Raw genomic sequence first — 18628 nt, forward strand, 5'->3', positions numbered from 1 at the left:
AATGGAAGCATTATTTAATGGGTTCAGAATTCATGATAAAGACCGACCAGCAAAGCATTAGACATCTACTTAGCCAACCCCAAATTTCTGACCGTCATATCAAATGGGCTTCATTCATTAAAAGTTTCCATCCTATCATTCAATACCAACCTGGAAAAGAAAATGTAGTTGCTGATGCATTAAGTAGAAGACCTGCAATTCATAACATTTCTATCATATCTTTTGATTCTTTGATTGCTATGAAAGATACATATCACCAGGATATTACTTTTCATTCTGATTGGCAAAAATTAGTTCAAAATAATTTCATTCCTGTTGATTCATTGTCATATAATGATGGATTCATGTTCTTTGAAAAGAGACTGTGTGTTACTACTCCATTCCGATCATTTGTTTTAAATGAAATTCATTGTCCCCCATATCAAGGTCATAGAGGTATCATTTCTACATTACGCATGTTAACTGAAGATTTTTATTGGCCGCATATGGATGCAGATGTGTCTAATTTTGTTTCTGAATGTCTGATTTGTCAAAGAATAAAGAGACATCATGGTAAACAGTATGGGTTATTAATGCCTTTATCTATTCCATCTAAACCTTGGGAACATATATCTATGGATTTCATTACTGGCTTACCAAATACTAAATCTAACCATGACATGATTTGGACAATTGTAGATAGATTTAGTAAGCAAGCATATTTCATTGCATGTAAGAAAACTTTAACAGCATCACAAGCAGCACAGTTATTTTTGAAAACTGTTTTTACTAACCATGGATTGCCGAAAGTGATTATTTCAGATAGAGATTCTAGATTTTGTAATAATTTCTGGATTACACTGTTTTCAAATCTAGGCACAAAGATTGATTTCTCATCTGCATTTCATCCAGAAACAAATGGACAAACAGAAGCCACAAATAGCACTATTTTAGATCTTTTACGTGCATACACTATCTCTAAACCTCAGACAGGGGATACTCATTTACATTTATTACAGTTTGCATATAATAATACCCCGCACACATCTACAAAGAAAGCACCTTTTGAAGTTATTTATGGACATAGATTATCTACACCTGTTGCATCTTTGTCTAATAGAATACAGAGTGCCGATGATATTGCTGTTATGCATAACACTATTTTTGATGAGGTAAAGGATATGATTGCTAAAGCCCAACAATCATATACCAAACAAGCCAACAAGAAAAGACAAGCCATGAATTTCAAAATTGATGATTATGTTTGGCTTAGAATAGAAAAGCGTAGACTGCAAAGTGTGGATAGACATCCAGTTGTCAAATTAGCCCCTAGATTCTACGGACCATTTAGAATCATTCATAAGATTAATGACAATGCATTCAAGTTAGAACTGCCATCACATTGGAAAATTCATAATACCTTTCATATTAGTTTATTGAGACCATTTAGAGGACAATTACCTATCCACCCTGTCTATGAAAACCCACCTTTACTAGAAGAAGAGACTGAAATCCTTGAACCAGAAACCATCATAGACACTGATTACATGACCACTAGAACTGGCCGAAGGTACTCTAGATATCTCGTGAAATTTAAGAATCATCCTGTAGAAGAAGCACAATGGATGCACGCTAGAGACCTAAATGCTTTCCCCACTCTGTTAGCTCCACATTGAGCTAATAGCAATTGAGGTCAATTGCTATCCCACCCCGGGGGTATGATGCCAGGAGGCATATTCCACGGTGGATTCCGTGAGGTTTTACGGTGGATTCCGTAAACTTAGATGACCGGGGCTCATACGCAAAGAGGATTCTTTGTGTGAGAAGTTGATGGGGACGCCTGTCCTTTTCGGGCGTTTCATTAATTTAGTGTGTACATGGGTGATTCCATAGCGGGTGATTCCGCAAAATGCATATTAAATTAATAAACGTTTATGAGTTTAGAGTGCGCACTCGTAATAAATTAAGGTTAGGATTTATTTCTAACCAGTTGATTTATTTATGTAGCTGAAGACTGCTAGGTATTCACTTTTGTCGGTTTAATTGTGTTATTTTACTAACGATTGTGAATGCTTCAGTTGATGTGTAGAGATAGCAGCAGTGGCGGAGGAAAGCATTGGAGTCTAGCGGGTTTTCGACCTTTCGACTATATTTTGATAGGCGCCACGCCTATATTTTGATTATGTCTATAGAGACATCGACTATTTATTATTATTTTGTATGCGCTTATGCACCTGGATATGTTATTTTTATTTGGACATTGAGATTGGGCGTGCCAGACTCTTTGGGCACCGTCCATTAGCTTTATTTTCCTATTTTTGGTAGAAAGCAAACTCAAAAGCTAAAAGCTTGTCATATTTTTGTAATTGGGCTATTTTTGAGCAAAAAGATTAGAAATATATATTAAATACATGCTTTGTGAAGCGCTCACACAAGGCATGGGGGAGATTCAACCCAATTTGTCTCTTGTCTCATGTCGTGCTTGTTTTTTTACATTGGTTTTTGTGCTAAAAAGTAGAGTGCTTTGTTCTTGGGGACCTTTGGGAATTCACTACGTGAGCTACCTGCGTCCGATCTGCGCACCAATGTTGGACTACATATTGGATACAAATGCAAAATCATGATAAGCATTTAGTACAAAGTGAGTTGTACAAAGTGGATACTAATTGTACAAAGTGGACCGACAAGTGACTAATGTCTGGCTTGTACCCATACAGTTTCTCATACAGAGTCAAATCATGAACCCCAGCTGTAGGTGTTCGGTTTAGCACATAAACTGCAATAACCACTACTTCAGCCCAATAAGCATTTGGCAAATTCTTTTCACTAAGCATTGCCCTGGCAGCTTCCATAAGCACCCGATTTTTCTCTTTGCCACACTGTTCTACTGAGGTGTGTAACTACATGTGAGCTGCCTTTTTATGCCACATTTATCAAGGTACATGTCAAACTCTCTGGATACATATTCTTCGCCTCCATCAAATCTCAAACTTGAGATATAACATCCAAGTTCATTTTCACCATGCTTCTTAAAGTCCTCAAAGACATCGAGCACCTCATCCTTATGCTTCAGAATGTATAGCCATGTGTATCGGCTAAAACCATCAATGAAGTATACATAATACCTAGCACCACCAAAAGATGCATTATGGACAGGACCCCATACATCCGAATGTATAAACTGCAAAGGCCAAGAAATGTTTCTGACATGTCTCATGAATGGGAATCTTGTTGGTTTCCCAAATTGACAAGCAGAGCATACATATCCAAGATTAGTGCACTTGAACTTCGGCAAGCCAAGTACAACCTATTTCTACTGCATATTTTTTAGCTTCTGTACATTAACATGACCAATGCATTTGTGCTAGATTTCTACATCTCGAACTACTCCATTATCATGGGAAAACATAGTTGCCTTCAATTCTGGGATAGATGCATCCAAAGTAAACATTCTACCATCTCTCTTGCCTTTAGCAATCAATTTACAACCATTCCCATATTCTTCAATAAAACAACCATCCCTATTGAATTTGACTTGCAGATTCTGTTCTGCCATCTGTCCAACCAATAGTAAATTCTTGGTAATAGAAGGTACATGTAGTACATCATGTAGGCTCTTCTTTCTGCCATTAGGCATGAGCAATGGAACCACACCTACATGCTGAATATCATGTTGTGTATCATCACTAGTACATACAAATCCATCAGACCCTGCTACTAACTCATCAAACCATTCACCATGAGGAGTCATACATGAGCTCTACCACCTCTAGCTCATTGACTAGAGTAAAAGACAGTGTCTTTGCCCTGAGATGTGCTTGAACTTGTATTTAAGCCAAGCTTAACTTCTTCATGTAGCAGCAGTGCAAGTAACTCATCCCAATTAGGGGGTTTTGTTCTCACAAAAATAGATGTATCAAATGCCTTATACTCCTTGCCTAACCCATTTAATGTCACTGCAATCATATCATCCTCTGAAACACGAGATCCAATAGTAGCCAGTTGGTCAACTATGGCCTTTATTTTAGTTGTGCATGCTTGAATGCTCCTACCATTCCTAGACATGTTGTTGAATTGCTACTTCAGTTGTATATTTCTTACATGTGTGACATTACCATAATTCTTCATGAGTGCATCCCAAATATCCTTCGAGGAATAGCAATTGGTAATCTGCATAGCCACTGCATTAGAAATTCACAAAGAGAACCAATGCAGTACTTTACTTGCTCTTTTCGACCACTGTCGATGAGCTCTCTGTTGTTCTTGTGTCGGATTTCGTTCAGACAATTCGGTTCAGCTTCAGCCCCCGTACAAAAAACCCAATAACCTCTGCCAATCAAAAGGTTTTGCATCCTGAACTTTCATAGAGCAAAGTTTTTGTTGTCAAGCTTCTCTTCCACAATTTGACTGATATTGTCAGTGCCTTGAGCATTTTCTATATTTGCAACTAAGGTATTCAATGCTATATGCAATCTGTAAGTGCTTGACTCCCTGCAGTTTAGGAAAAGACTTTCTGCAGTTCAGGAACAGTTTTCCTGCAATTCAAGAACAGACTTTCTACACTACAGTAACACTCTGCCTGCAGTCCAAGAATAGTTTCATGCAGTTCAAGAACATTCTTCTTGCAGTTCAGGAATAGTTTTCCTACAGTTGAGGAACAGTTTTATGATACTCTACTTGATGTAAACTGTATTCCAACAAGGAAAAAACACAGTCAACTGAGCATAAAGCAAGCTCAAATCAGTTCAAAACATTCTATGGTAGTGGCAAAACATCCCAGCAACAAACTCTATCCATACAAGCATCAATATATGCATATAACTGATGTTGACATTCACTAGACTTTTCCATAGTTGATGACATGTAAGCAGCATGTTATGACAAGCAACATAAAATCTGTAATAATTATGGTATTCTCAACTTAAAAATATCATTAAACCACCATAGACATGTCCCAGTACATTGGGGTTTCAATATGTGACCAAACAAGCATCAACGTGTGTACTGTATGCAAGTAGCAGTACCAAATACAGTCAGTCCACTGCTATAACCAATAGTATTTTCTCTATCAAAATAAGAGTATTCAGACCTCAAAATAGCCCCAAAACTTCTCATTCAGTTGCCACTCTATGTAGGAGTTGATACATGTCCAACCAATTAGAATATATTGCATGCATGTCAAGTGAATATGATAGGTATCCGTATTGCATACAATAACTAGTCAATACCCCGGTATAACTAGCAACAAATCAATCCAAACTTTGGACTTTCAGCACTCACAGTATTCCAAAAATCATCTACCACTCAAGTGGTATGATCCAAGCATTTGTCAGTAGCAAATAAGCATCACAAATACTTCAACCCTGTAGGTATTTGGTTTCCAAATTCAGGACATCAACCAGTTCATGTTTCCAACCTACAAATAAGCTCCAAAACTGAGCATTTAACACTCCAATATCATGCTCAAATGCATGATAATAAGGGTATATACATTGTTAGGATAAAAGCCACCAGTGCCCTGGAACCACCTGTTGTTTACTACACTAAATAGCCAGTCTGCACATGTCTGTGTGCAAAGTTGTAGACCACATTGAAATGGTCAGGAATTGTAAGCCGTTTCTCCAAAATCCATTTCTATAACAAGATATAGCTTCTGCAAAAAAATGGGATGCAGGCATAGTCTCCTTTGATGACATTTTCTTCACATCTGATGTCTTGATGTCAAATGGCCACTGCCAAGCCTTTAGGCTTCAGGCGTTTAGGTTGTGATACCATGTTCAAGATTCAAAGGGAGAGAGAGAGACAAAGACATGGAGTTGTAATAGAGAGTAGTGAACTCTCTTGTTCCCTTCTTCTCTCATTCACTATAGACAATGCTAGGTGGCCACATTTCTTTTGATCTAGGTGGACAAGAGTATAATGAGCCATTTTCTGCTGCTGCCACTTTAGCCTATCCGATATGCATGGATGCATGGACAAGTTGTAGGAATCCACATACACCCATGGATATAGGGAGACATCAATGGAAAGATTGTGTATATTTTAGTGGATAGTGGCATTACTTATAGTTTTGAGAATAAAGAAGCACTAGATAGCTTGGATTGTCTTCCATTGAATTACAACAGTTCATATTTTTCATCAAGACTAAGATTTGGTTCCATGTTGAAATAGCCATGACAAGCTAGAAGGACTTTATGCTTGAGGAAAGGCTAGCAAGCTCACTATAAATGGATCTTGGTATTTGTAAAGCATGTGAGAGGCTAGATGAGAGATAAACGTTGTACTTTGTGGTTGAACCTCTTAAACGAATAAGAGGATGTCCAAAGTCTCATTGTTCAACTCATGTAGTGAGAGGCTAGATGAGAGATAGACATTGTGCTTTGTGGCTGAACCTCTTAAACGAATAAGAGGATGTTCAAAGTCTTGTTGTTCAACTCGTGTAGCCCAACATTTTGGTTACGTACCAAGACATGGATACATTGACCATGTGGTCACTTATGCAGTTCACATTGTGAAATAGAAAGTGAGTGCACTCGCGCAACTCCAAAACACACATGAGTGGTTAGCTTAGGTTTTCATTGATTGTGAAAGTGCATGGGTTTCATGGATCGATCATAAATTGAATGGTTTTCATTGATTGTGAAAGTGCATGGATTTCATGGATGGATTGTAAATTGAATGGAATTTTCACTATATAACTCATTTTAGTAGATAAGCTATAAATGTAGTCAAAGTAGACTATTGTGATTCCTTTGTTTAGTTTTTTCTTATTTATCCTGGGGAGGCCAATTATAAATATTACGTGGGTTCAACATAAGAAATTTTTATAATACCATTTTTACACGTCTTTACATACAAAAGGGCCCCATATAAAAGGGTTACTTACAGATTAAATAGAAAAGGGTTATGTTTTATTAAAGGAAAATTTACAAATAAAGACACTTATAAATAGGCCTTGGATGCACGTGATATAGAGGATATATATGTAGTGAATTACCCGAGTTATTTATATAAATGGATCAATTTTCACTATATAACCCCTTTTAGTAGATAAGCTATAGATGTAATCAAAGTAAACTACTTTGATTCCTTTGTTTAATTTTTTTCTTATTTATACTCGTATTTTTTTAATAAAAGAAGAGAAAAAGATGCATGTTCTAGAAGGGAGTTGGAAAATAAAAATAACAATTATCATTATGAAATTTGAACCTTTCTTTCCATTACATTACACTTGGGAACCAACCCTTTGGACTGCATTAATTTCAGCCTTTGTACATTTGTATGTCCAATGCGTTTGTGCCAAATTTCAATGGGGGTGCTAACCGGACATGTGGACTAGTATAGGAGTAACATGGGACTTAAAGAGGAAGAAGTAGTGAAATATGCATTCGTGTGTGTGGATGGGGGCATTGATCTGCAATAAGGAGAAGGGGAGGATTTCTTCAAGAGGAGTGAATGAGGGTAGGTGAAGGACCTTACCACATGTGGGAGCGAGCCTTTGATTCGGTCCCGGGAGCGTATGAATAGAGGGGAGCGTATGAACTACCTCTTGCATCCTTGTTGATTGAATGTCTAATTTGATTTACATATCCCAGGCTATTGGAGTAGTTGGATGAGAAGATCAATGCAATATCTGAAGATTTGGGGAAAGTATTTCACATCCCAAGCGCATCTAATGGAGCTATCAAGGCTAAGAAAAAGGCACACACACTACAAGATAGACACAATGAGATCATAAAGTTTTTGGAGATGTTCAATGGGCAAGGGATTGAGGTATGCATTGAAGTTAATTTCGGTAAATTTCTTGATGCTTGCTATCTATTTCATGTTGGAGGTAAAGTCACTTGTGCCTACATTGCCATGTATTTACTTCACAGGCTGTGACCACACACATGTACACTATAGGTGGTGGGTGTCCATCACTGTCACTTTATTCTTTATTCTTTCAGTGACTATTGAATAAGGGAAGACCAGTCACACAGGTGGTGGGTGTCCATCATTGTCACTTTATTCTTTATTCTTTCAGTGACTATTGAATAAGGGAAGACCAATCACACATTGTAACTATGGGAGTCCCACATATGATATATCTCTCTTTTGCTCTCTTGTACCACCCACGTGATAGCTCTTGCTAGTATCTATATGCTTCCATTTAGACTCTACCTTTCAGCTGGCATCAGAGCAAGCATTTGAGGAGCTTCTTCATCCATTGCTTCAACAAAGATTCAAAGCTTTAGGTCAAGGTTTCCTAGCAGCCATTGTTTCTTCCTCTTGAGGTATGCATTGAGTCTTCCCTTCTCTTGCCAACTTATTCTAACTTGCCCTTGGCTTGTCTAGGAGCTTCTCAAGGGGGCTGCTTAGTTGAGCCTTATTGACTGCTTATTGAGCTAATAAGTAGCCATTCTATCCATTTTCAATGAATACAGAGTATGCTATAGAAGTCATAGATAGCTATGGTAGTTTGATATAGCACTTTTGTATTTTGGTCATAACTTTTGCATACAACATCAAATTAAGATGTTTTATAGCTAGAAACGAAGAGTGTGGTAAGAGATAAAGATTTGAGCACTCATACAATTGATTCTATATAGTTTTCAATTCTATGTTTTACATAGAACATAATAATTTTGGTTTGGACAACAAACAACACATTCCATAATACGTGTTTGATGCTTTGGGGATACTATTTTGGTGCCTATATGGTATGGGTATAAGCACAATCACCAAATAGTAAAATCTACAGTTAGCGCCTAGTGTACAAAGTTCAACATAGTCAAAGCAGTGACAATAGATACTACGGTACTCAATGATGGAAATACTCAAATGTGTATTGGTAGATGAAACAATACAATTGTCTTAGTAGAGATAGAAATGATAGTGACCAAATATGTAGGAACAATCAATGGAGGGACAACAATATCTCATAGATTCAAGATAACAAATGATACATACACAATGGCAATACTATTGCTAGAAGTCGTGACTTAGGACATATAAAAGAGACAACTCTACTAATGTGGTAGCATCAAGATGCTAGTCAAAGGATTGGTCAAAAAAGCACAAAAAACAATCTACAATCGAGCTTTTGATCCCTCAATCCTTTCTTGAACCTTGTACTTGGTCAGATCCCTTCCTTATATAGCCTGTTGTGCCTACTGTGATATTCCTTCCACACCAATGTGCCATGCCAATGGTTTTTACTACTCCTGCAGTCGTCAGCTCATAAATATGCTGCTAGTAGGCCTTGCTTTAAATGTCGCTACTACTCTCACCTTTAGCATCCATGCATCATAAGTCAAGATATTCTAATCAAAACCTTCATCAATGCGAGTAATAATGACAAGCTATCACCTACCATTTTTGGCAGTCAACTTGACCTTGAGATATGCAAGAGGTGTTGGCTCTTTGTCTTCAAGGTTAGTGCTTTTGGCTTTAACCTTTTGAATGTTAGGCATGGTGGACTTAGTTAGGGTGCTACTAAAAGCCTTGTGGGTTGGACAATCATGATACATAGGAGTTATGCCACACTCAATGCATCCTAAGTTAGCCTCAAGATATGTATTAGTCTTAGTTTGATCTGACTAGCTGTGATTGTAGCTCTTATGTCACTAGCTTAGTCATATTATCTATGGGTAGTTAGGTGGGAGCATTCTCTCTAGTTGACTCATCACGTTTTAGGACTTGTAGACTTCTTAGTCTAGTTTTCTATTAAGCACATCAATAGAGTATTAGACTATCAACAACTAGATGAAAGTTCTTGATTCTTCTTGCATGGTCACTCTTGACTCTTCTTGCAGGGTTAAGTTTTTATGTAGTCTTGTCTTATGTGTACTTCTTCTCTTTCAAACCTCACGGTTTCTCATTTTCTCCTTGGCCTGTCTACCCTATCTCTTCAAGATCTTCTCATTTAACTTTATCTCCTTCTTAACTTAGTCTTCTTCTTCTTATTTGTGCACTAGGTGTCATCATCCTTGGAGTTCGGGGTTTAATGTTTCTAGATTGATTATCAATCACTTGGTCAATGAAATCCTTGAGAGGTGTGGTCTTGAGAATGGAGCCTATGAGTGGTAGTGGTTGGTTTGGGGCTAGGGCTTTTCTCCTAGAAGGAGTAGGTATCACTTGGTGTTAGGCAAAAGCATACAATAAGGTTAAGCTTGAGCTTTAGTCTATGCCTTAAAACTATATGTTTGTCTATGGCTTGGTCCTTGTGTTGTGACAAAGTGTTTATTGGGTTAATTTATCTTTTTTTTTACAAGATTTGTGTTGAGTTGTTAAGGCACTATGGTGGACTCAAGGCACTTTGATACACTTTGATTCCAAACATATAAGAGTGAGATATGCAAAATTAGGTTTGGTTACAAAACATACAAGTGTGATCTATGTAAAAGTAGGCTCTCTTTCTTTCCAAAGTCAAGGTGTACGTGCAAAAGTAGACTCACAAAGGATCTTAGCCCTTAAGTGGTAGCCATGTATATGAGAGTAAAGAGTGGGTGCGGATGTGTGTGGGAGTGTAAAATGAGTGCAAATGGGATGTGTGTGGGAGTGTAAAATGAGTGCAAATGAGTTAATGCAGTGAGCTTCATATAAGTAAACTATATGTTGAACTTCATTTGAGTGAACTATGTGCAAATGAACTCGATGCAAGTCATCTATATGCAAGTGAACTATGTGAGAGTGATCTAAGTGTGAATGAACTTTGTGCGAGTGAACTAAGTGAGAAGGAACTATGTGTGAGTGAATTGTGTGCAAATGAACTTTGTGCAAGTGATCTATGTGAAAATGAACTATATGAGAGTGAACTTTATGTGAATGAACTAAGTGCACGAGTCAACTAATGCAAAGAAATTGATGTGAAGGGAAGAATGTGAAAGAACTAGCACATGCAAAATTTCTAATAGAGTGTTTAATGTGCCTAAGTAGTGTATGTTTGTTATGTTTGTTGCGTGTCTAGTGTGTAAATATAAATGTGTTGTGTTAGTTCTATGATGTGAGGTGTGTGTGGGGTGTAGGGGGCTTGTGTGTGAAAGAGGTGTGTGTGTTTGTGTGTGTTGTGGTGGATGTGACTTGTGTGTGAATGAAGTGTGTGTGTGTGTGTGTGTGTGTGTGTGTGTGTGTGTGTGTGTGTGTGTGTGTGTGTGTGTGTGTGTGTGTGTGTGTGTGTGTGTGTGTGTGTGTGTGTGTGTGTGTGTGTGTGTGTGTGTGTGTGTGTGTGTGTGTGTGTGTGTGTGTGTGTGTGTGTGTGTGTGTGTGTGTGTGTGTGTGTGTGTGTGTGTGTGTGTGTGCACGCACGTGTGTGTGTGTGGTTTGATTGTGTGTGAATGAAGTGGACTAGTGTGAATGGTGTGATGTAAAGTTCCTCCCCTTCGCATGAACCAATGCTTAGGGGAGGAGAGATTAAGGTTATAAAACCTTTATTTTAAAAAATAAATTAAAAGGGATAGAAGCAATAGATGTCAATCAATTTGTTGCAATCATCATCCACTTTGAACTCCATATCCATGCGAGCCATCGCCACCCCTTGATTGACCTCCTCCTCCCACCTCAAAAACAACACCCCCACCATAGCTCAACAACTTATGATTTCTCATCCATCATGCAATGTTGACTAAACATGCAGATAGAAAAATGAGTGAATGACAATAATTATGAAGAGAGATTGAGACCAATTGTTTTTTAGTAATTGGCTTTATAAAGCCTTATAGCATAAGACTAGATAAGTTATTTGGCATTAGATTTTTAGAAGATGGGATGCTATTCACAAAGAGAGAGAGAGGGGGAGAGAGAGATATGTTAAGTACACGGATCTAGAGCATGGCATCAGCTATGGAGGATGGAAGATGAAGACAAGAATCATGTTGACATAGACAAGGAGAGACCAATTGTTACACAAGTGAATTAGGTTCCAAGATGGAATCTTGGACTCATTAAGACAATCTCGTGTAATGAAATGACAAAGACAAGACACTTAACTGAAAGTACAAAGCATCATGACATTGTATTCATTCTATATGAAAAAAGATAATCAAGTACAATACTTTATAGTTGTTGGATGGCTACATTTTTCCTCTCTGTGCATATGGGATTTAGTCTGCCTACATGTCCTAAGCCCAGAACTGCCTCATACAAAGATGCTATGATAGGTGTGATTGCAAATATCTCAACACCCCTCCTCAATCACAACCTGAAAGTACAAATTGTGTAGAGGCTTTAGTGAAAGTAACACCAGCAAAGTGTGGGCACACCATAAACATGGCAAAACACCAGAGGCTATCGCAGAAAAGGCTAAGTGTGGGTACCACAAACATGATGGACATCCAGAGGCTATAGCAGGGGCCTTACAGAGGTTGTAGTACAAGGCTACATGAGGAGTTTTACAAGCTTATGATAAAGACATTTGAGCTAGACATTACAAGGCTAAAAAAAGTAGTAAAAAATAGGATCAAGGACTGTGAGGCCCTTGCGGTTTTTTGCATTTCTTTTGACATAGATCTTCGATTCATTGTAGTTCTTCTTGTCTAGCTTCCTATACTTATACTTCACTTTGTTTTCCACTTCAAAGTCTTCATGATTTTTTTGCTTCTTCTTCTTATTATTGTTCTTTTGGTCCTCTTGATCTGCTTCTTCATTGACTTTGCTTGCAATAGTTGCATCAGTCTTCTTTATGTTCATGTCCCCCTCAAGCAAAGGTGTCATTGTCTTTGAGGCAACAAAAATGTCTTCAAAATCTTCAAATAAATTCATCGATTGCTCTTCAAAATAAGTAAATTCATCCATCCCTGCAAGCGGAATAAACAAGTCTTCCATGTAGTTGAATTGAGCAACAAGAGTAATGTTACTCTTCATGAGAAGCATCTTCATAAAAGACTTGATTTTGGTCATTCCCATGATGGAAATCACCTTCAAATGACTAAGAATAACCAGCAATGAGTTTATCTTTGTATGTCAAAAGACACAAGCAATGGTAGTGAAGTATCAAAAGATACTAGTTTGAAATTTGATATTTGTTTCTTGAGTTTGACTTGATGATCTTCAAAAACTGTGTAGAGTGGCCTTGGCTTGGTTTAAGTGGCTGGAGATAAAATGAAGGAAAAATGAGCTTGAAGGTAAGTGGCTATGGCTATCCTGTCAAAACAGGGACCACCGACTGGTAAATGAGCTCCCACGATCTCGGCCACATGTGGAATCTGCTCAAACCTTTTAAGATGGAGTACCCTCACTACATTGAGAGTAAATGATGTTTGCATCATGACTACATTAAATTGCTCGAGTACATGTGAGTAGTTCTTTTTAGAATTATTATGTATACATGTGCTCTGAAAGGAAAGACCTTAAGGGCTCCAAGCATTAAGCTGTACGAAAAACCTTGTACTCTTATTAAGAAAATTGTGCATAGATTGTGTATAGTAAAATATTGAATCATTTAGGAAAATTCTTGTGAGGTAAAGGAAAGGCTAAAGATGTGTATTAAAAAAAACAAATATATGATTGGGATGTGTTGCTTTGGGGATTGCATCTTCTTTTTAAAAATATCAAAAGGACATTATTTTGGTTTGATAAATTGTCTTTTAAGATAAGGATTATTGAATCAGGAAGAGATGGTTTCCCTAGCCAAAAAAAATTGGTTGACTCTTATGGAATAATCAAAGTTATTATGGGATTGATATTATATAAAATGAATTTTTTCTTAGTTAATGATAATATATTGATTGCCACAGTTAGATTATGGATCAATATTATATAAAAGGAATGCATGTCCATTGTGTGGGCCATAGTTAGACTCCCGAAGGTCACAAACCATGAAGAAGATGGTATATCAAGGATGTCATGCCGTTTTCTTGCCGGAGGGTCATGAACTGAGGGAAGGTTTTCTTGGACGACCTTCAACATGAATGAACACCCAAAGTTGGTATGAGCAAAAAATGGTCCACATGGAATCACATCCAAACGGAATGCGACAATTCTCAGTTTTCTATGAGTTGCCGTATTGGACCCACTTGCATATCAACCACTTGTTGAATCCCATGCATATTTTCAAGAATGTGGGCAGCTTTCTATAGGGGCACAAATGGATTTGAAGGAGGTAGGCAAGATGGAGGCGCACTTTGGCCACCGCAGTCGAGTGTTGATGGTCATTTGCAGCTACCTTGCGCTCCTTGGGTTTTGTCTACTAAAGAAGAGCACCTTGTGAAGCAAATTATCAAGTCTATCCGCACCCCAATGGGTATGATGCGTTCTCTTAGGTTCGCATTTTCTGAAGACAATCAATTATCAGTGCTAAAATCCCATGATTGGCATAAGATATGTCAATTTTGTGCTATGAATGGATTGTAAGTAGCCTACGTATTTTGCTATTTAGAGTGTAGTCGTTGTTCGTAATGCTTCTTCATTTGTGGTAGTTTATACTACCAATCGCGATCGCAGGATGCCTTACTCCAGAAATACATGGGGCGATTTACAGGTTGTCAAATCTAGTGCAATGGATCTCACAGAAGGAGATCAAGACATCCTCTATTGAATCTAAAAGGCGAGGAGCAGTGGAGACAGTCTATCTCTTTGAGAAGTACTTGCCCACCAGCATGCTCACGATACAAATCCACCTTTTGGTGCATCTTGTAGAAGAAGTGGAGATTGCTAGACCTGTCCATACGTGATGGATGTTATTCTTGGATCACTTCATGAAAACTCTGAAAGGCTTTGTGTGACAATGACCTCGACCACTAGAAGGTAGCAGGGCTGAAGGTTGGTTTGTGTCTGAGGCATTAGTGCATATTTCACAGTGGCTACCAATGGTGGATTCAGACAACAATATGCTATGGTCACTGAAGGACGATGATAGATTGACCGAAGATGTGGTGGTTGTAAATGGGGTGGAAAAAAGAATGGATGTTGCAATGGAGAAGAAGGTGAATCGTTTTTGTATGTTGCACCATGCCTCCATGGAGACCTGGCTCGTTAGGTACGAGAAATGTGCCAAGAAAGATCGCAAAGAAGCACGATCTGAATTTTGACGTAGTACGCACCATCAATTGATTCGATATCTTGAGGGTATGGGGGAGATGTCGTGGTTTATGTCAACAAGATGGTTGCATAGAGCATTGACCACAGCGTCTCGCAAAGGGACGGAGGTCTCAAATGATGAGTGGAAATTCTCGAAGGGATGTAGTCCAAAGGTGACGACATGTTTAGGGTTTGTCATATCTAGATTTTATATGCGACAACTAATTGACTGTTTCAATGTACAGTACAAAATATAGTGCGGCGTGGTCGCACGGACAGCATTTCTGCGTGGAGCGTATCGACAAGCGCTCCAGAACAGATTGTGGTATCATGGCAAAGTTCGAGCAAGAGAGCTGATGACAAGCAATGGATCCAAACACCATTATAGATATAAATGAGTATTTTGAAAACTTGCAAAGTATTATCACAATGGATTACTATAGCTTCTCCATGATCCTATTCGATGTGCAGTGGCTCAAAGTGGTACTTGAAGGAGTTCGAGCAATAGTTCGCGACGAGGTCCATCTAGATTTCGAAAAAAGATGGACGGATTTGCACGACACGTTTCTATTTCCGGCCCATTGTGAACAGGTGCATGAAGTCATTTTTTAAAAAAAATTATTACGACATGATACATGTCATAAAAGTTAAATCTCTCTTGTACGTGATTTTGAACATGTAATTTTCTATCCAAACCCTCGACAATCTCAATTGCGGTATGTTGTACCTTCAGCTCCCCGAAGTGCGAGAGTATATGATCAAAGCAATGTTCCCAACATAGATCAGGACAATATGCAAATAGAGGGGTCATATTGCAAGGGGTGGAGGCCGCCAAAATTTTGGAGCATGTAGAGGAACCAGAATCGGGTAACAATGATGGAAATACAGAAGTCCAATAATTCTTTGAGAACGAGGTCAACTCGTCCTTTTGTGGCGACCTATCTATGGACCTTCCAGTGTATGTGGAGTTGTGTCAGGAGATTAACATGGGACCATATAGGGTACTTCATACTTGGAGCATCCACCTACTCAATTCGTTGACGAATCACTTATAGGGTGCATAAGATATGTGTGTTAAGTAAGATCATTTTTTGAAGATTTATATTACCATGCTTTGCTTGATTTATATTGATTATACTAACATCAATTTTTGTCTGTGCAGGTGACCTTTATGGATATTTGGATCCGCACGATGAGTCGAGGGATGAGCGACAAGAAACTACGTGAGATCTTCACACGTATGTCTCTAGATCAGATAGCTCGATTCAGAGATATGGTGGGTCTCAACACCATCAAGCCATTATGTTAGATCTACTTCGGTGACCTTTATGGATATTTGGATCCGCACGATGAGTCGAGGGATGAGCGACAAGGAACTACATGAGATCTTCACACGTATGTCTCCAGATCAAATGGCTCGATTCAGAGATATGGCGGGTCTCGAACACCATCAAGCCATTATGTTAGATCTACTTCGGTGCACTCTGATGCTTCAGTTTCTAGTAGATGAGGTTGACATTCTAGACTTAGGCCGGATGGAGGGAGTGGTTCTAGGGGATGCTGTGTGGAGACGTGGATGTAGTGAGCCCACAGTCGGCTCGAGATACATGTGCTACTTCTCGCTCTCGTGCAGGTTTGAGAGAGCATGGCTCAGGTGGTTGTTGTGGAGGTACCAACGCAATGTCTTCGTCTCGTCGTGTTGCGTCACCTATGGGATTTGTCACACCTATGGGGACATCTACTCCAATCACTCTAGATTTTGCTTAATCATCTCCGTAGGTGGCACCCCTATGGATGCTACTCCAAGGAATACTACCCCCATAGGTACACCAAATGTACAGGGGTCTCCTGCATATGCCCACCAGGAGCATGGTCACAGGTGGGAGAGGACACATCTTAGGCATACCCTAGAGGGGTATGGATACCTTGTAGATGATAGGATAGGAGCCATCATCATGAATGATGAGGGGAGGAGGGTGATGGCTCGTATGAGAGAGTTGTGCCAAGAGTTTCCGGTACCTACCGCAGCAGACAGGTTTTCCACAAGCTGAATGATGGAGTGCATACGTGCGTACATGTCACACAGATGATTGGACGCACGCAAGGCACTTAAGAGTGGGGCCTCAAAGCCCGAGTGGATAGACATAAATGACTGGCACTAACTCAAGGAGGAGGCTACAGATTCTCTAGGACGTTGGAGACAACAGCGTGAGGCAGCGAGGGCACGACTAGAGGGAAGAGTGGTCCATCATCTTGGGAGTGGCAGCCACAGGACTTATCTAGAGGACTTTGCAAGTTTTTCTTTTGTTCTGCTTGCCTTTTTTTGCAATATCCCTTGTACTAACAATTGTGTTTCTAACAGTTGTATTTTGTTTTCTTTGCAGCACTCCATTACAAATTGCGATCCCACTAGCCTAGAGACTCAATATGCAGAGAGACACGGTCTCACTACATTAATCGACCGCTTGTATGGACGCGACGGCCCAATAGGTCACTCATCTTTCTTGTCCGTAGTAACTAATTTTAATTAAATTGCATTATTTTATGGTGGATTGATGTGTAGTTGTTTTTTTTTTGTAGATTTCATTCGATGCTTCTTTGCAGCGGGACAAGGTTTCAGATGGCGAGGATCTATAGCTCGCCCTTGGATCCATGGAGCGCACATCCTCTTCTTTTTTGGTCATGTGATTTATGTAGGCATTTTTTATGCACTATCTTATTATCATCATTTGTATATTGTATTTATTTTATGTATCAATCTTATGGATTCAAATACACTTTGCCTTCATGGAGATGAGCATTGTACACTTTACTGTAACTCTTTTGTATGGCCCAAAAAAGCACATAGTGCTATTTGCCCTGCCACAATTTTCTTTTCATGTAACCATCGCTATTAACATTGTAAATTTATTGCACAAGTTGCTTCGTAATTAGCATCGCAAATCATCGCTATATGCGTCGCTATTTTGGAGCAATGCTAATAGCAACTATTCTATGGGGTCGCTAATACCGACATTTTTTGTGACGACGGAGGCAAATTTTTTTATGAACATTTTTGTCACTTTGAACGTCGGTATGAAGCCTGTATCGTGTAGTGCTAGTTGTATATTTGCATAAAATTTATTGTGCCCCCATGGGAAATTTTTTTATTAAGCACTAAACCTCCCCCATGGTTAGTGGTGGTGGTAAGAGCCCTTCACCAAGGGATGACTATATTGGAGGTTAGGACTAACACCAGATGTGAGAGATCTCTCTGTAGGGAGGACATTACACTACGAGAGATAACAAGGGTGCCAAGGGATGCTCTGGCCATTAATCCCTTGGGTCTATGCAAGACCAACCTAACCCCTACAAGCCTAGGATGGACTTCCTAGAAGGCCGTAATGCTAGTTAAGGGTATATTAGTGGATCGTATGCCCAAGTTTTAGACATGAATCTTGGATGAAGGGACATAATCCTGAGTTGGCATTGCTCTTTGGTGAAGGCCTAGGATGAATACATTGTCTTGTACCTACTTTTAAAGGATTCTTTGATATTGTATGTGTCTGTGATCATAAATTATATGAAGAAACCATTGTTTAATGGATAATTAAGGAAGCTATCTTTGCATGTCAAATGTAAATATGTTAGGATAGTTAGATAACTAAAACAC

The sequence above is a fragment of the Lygodium microphyllum genome, chromosome 9 (assembly GCF_053477565.2).
Source record: "Lygodium microphyllum isolate KBCC chromosome 9, Lygodium_microphyllum_v1.1.10, whole genome shotgun sequence".
NCBI lineage: Eukaryota > Viridiplantae > Streptophyta > Polypodiopsida > Schizaeales > Lygodiaceae > Lygodium > Lygodium microphyllum.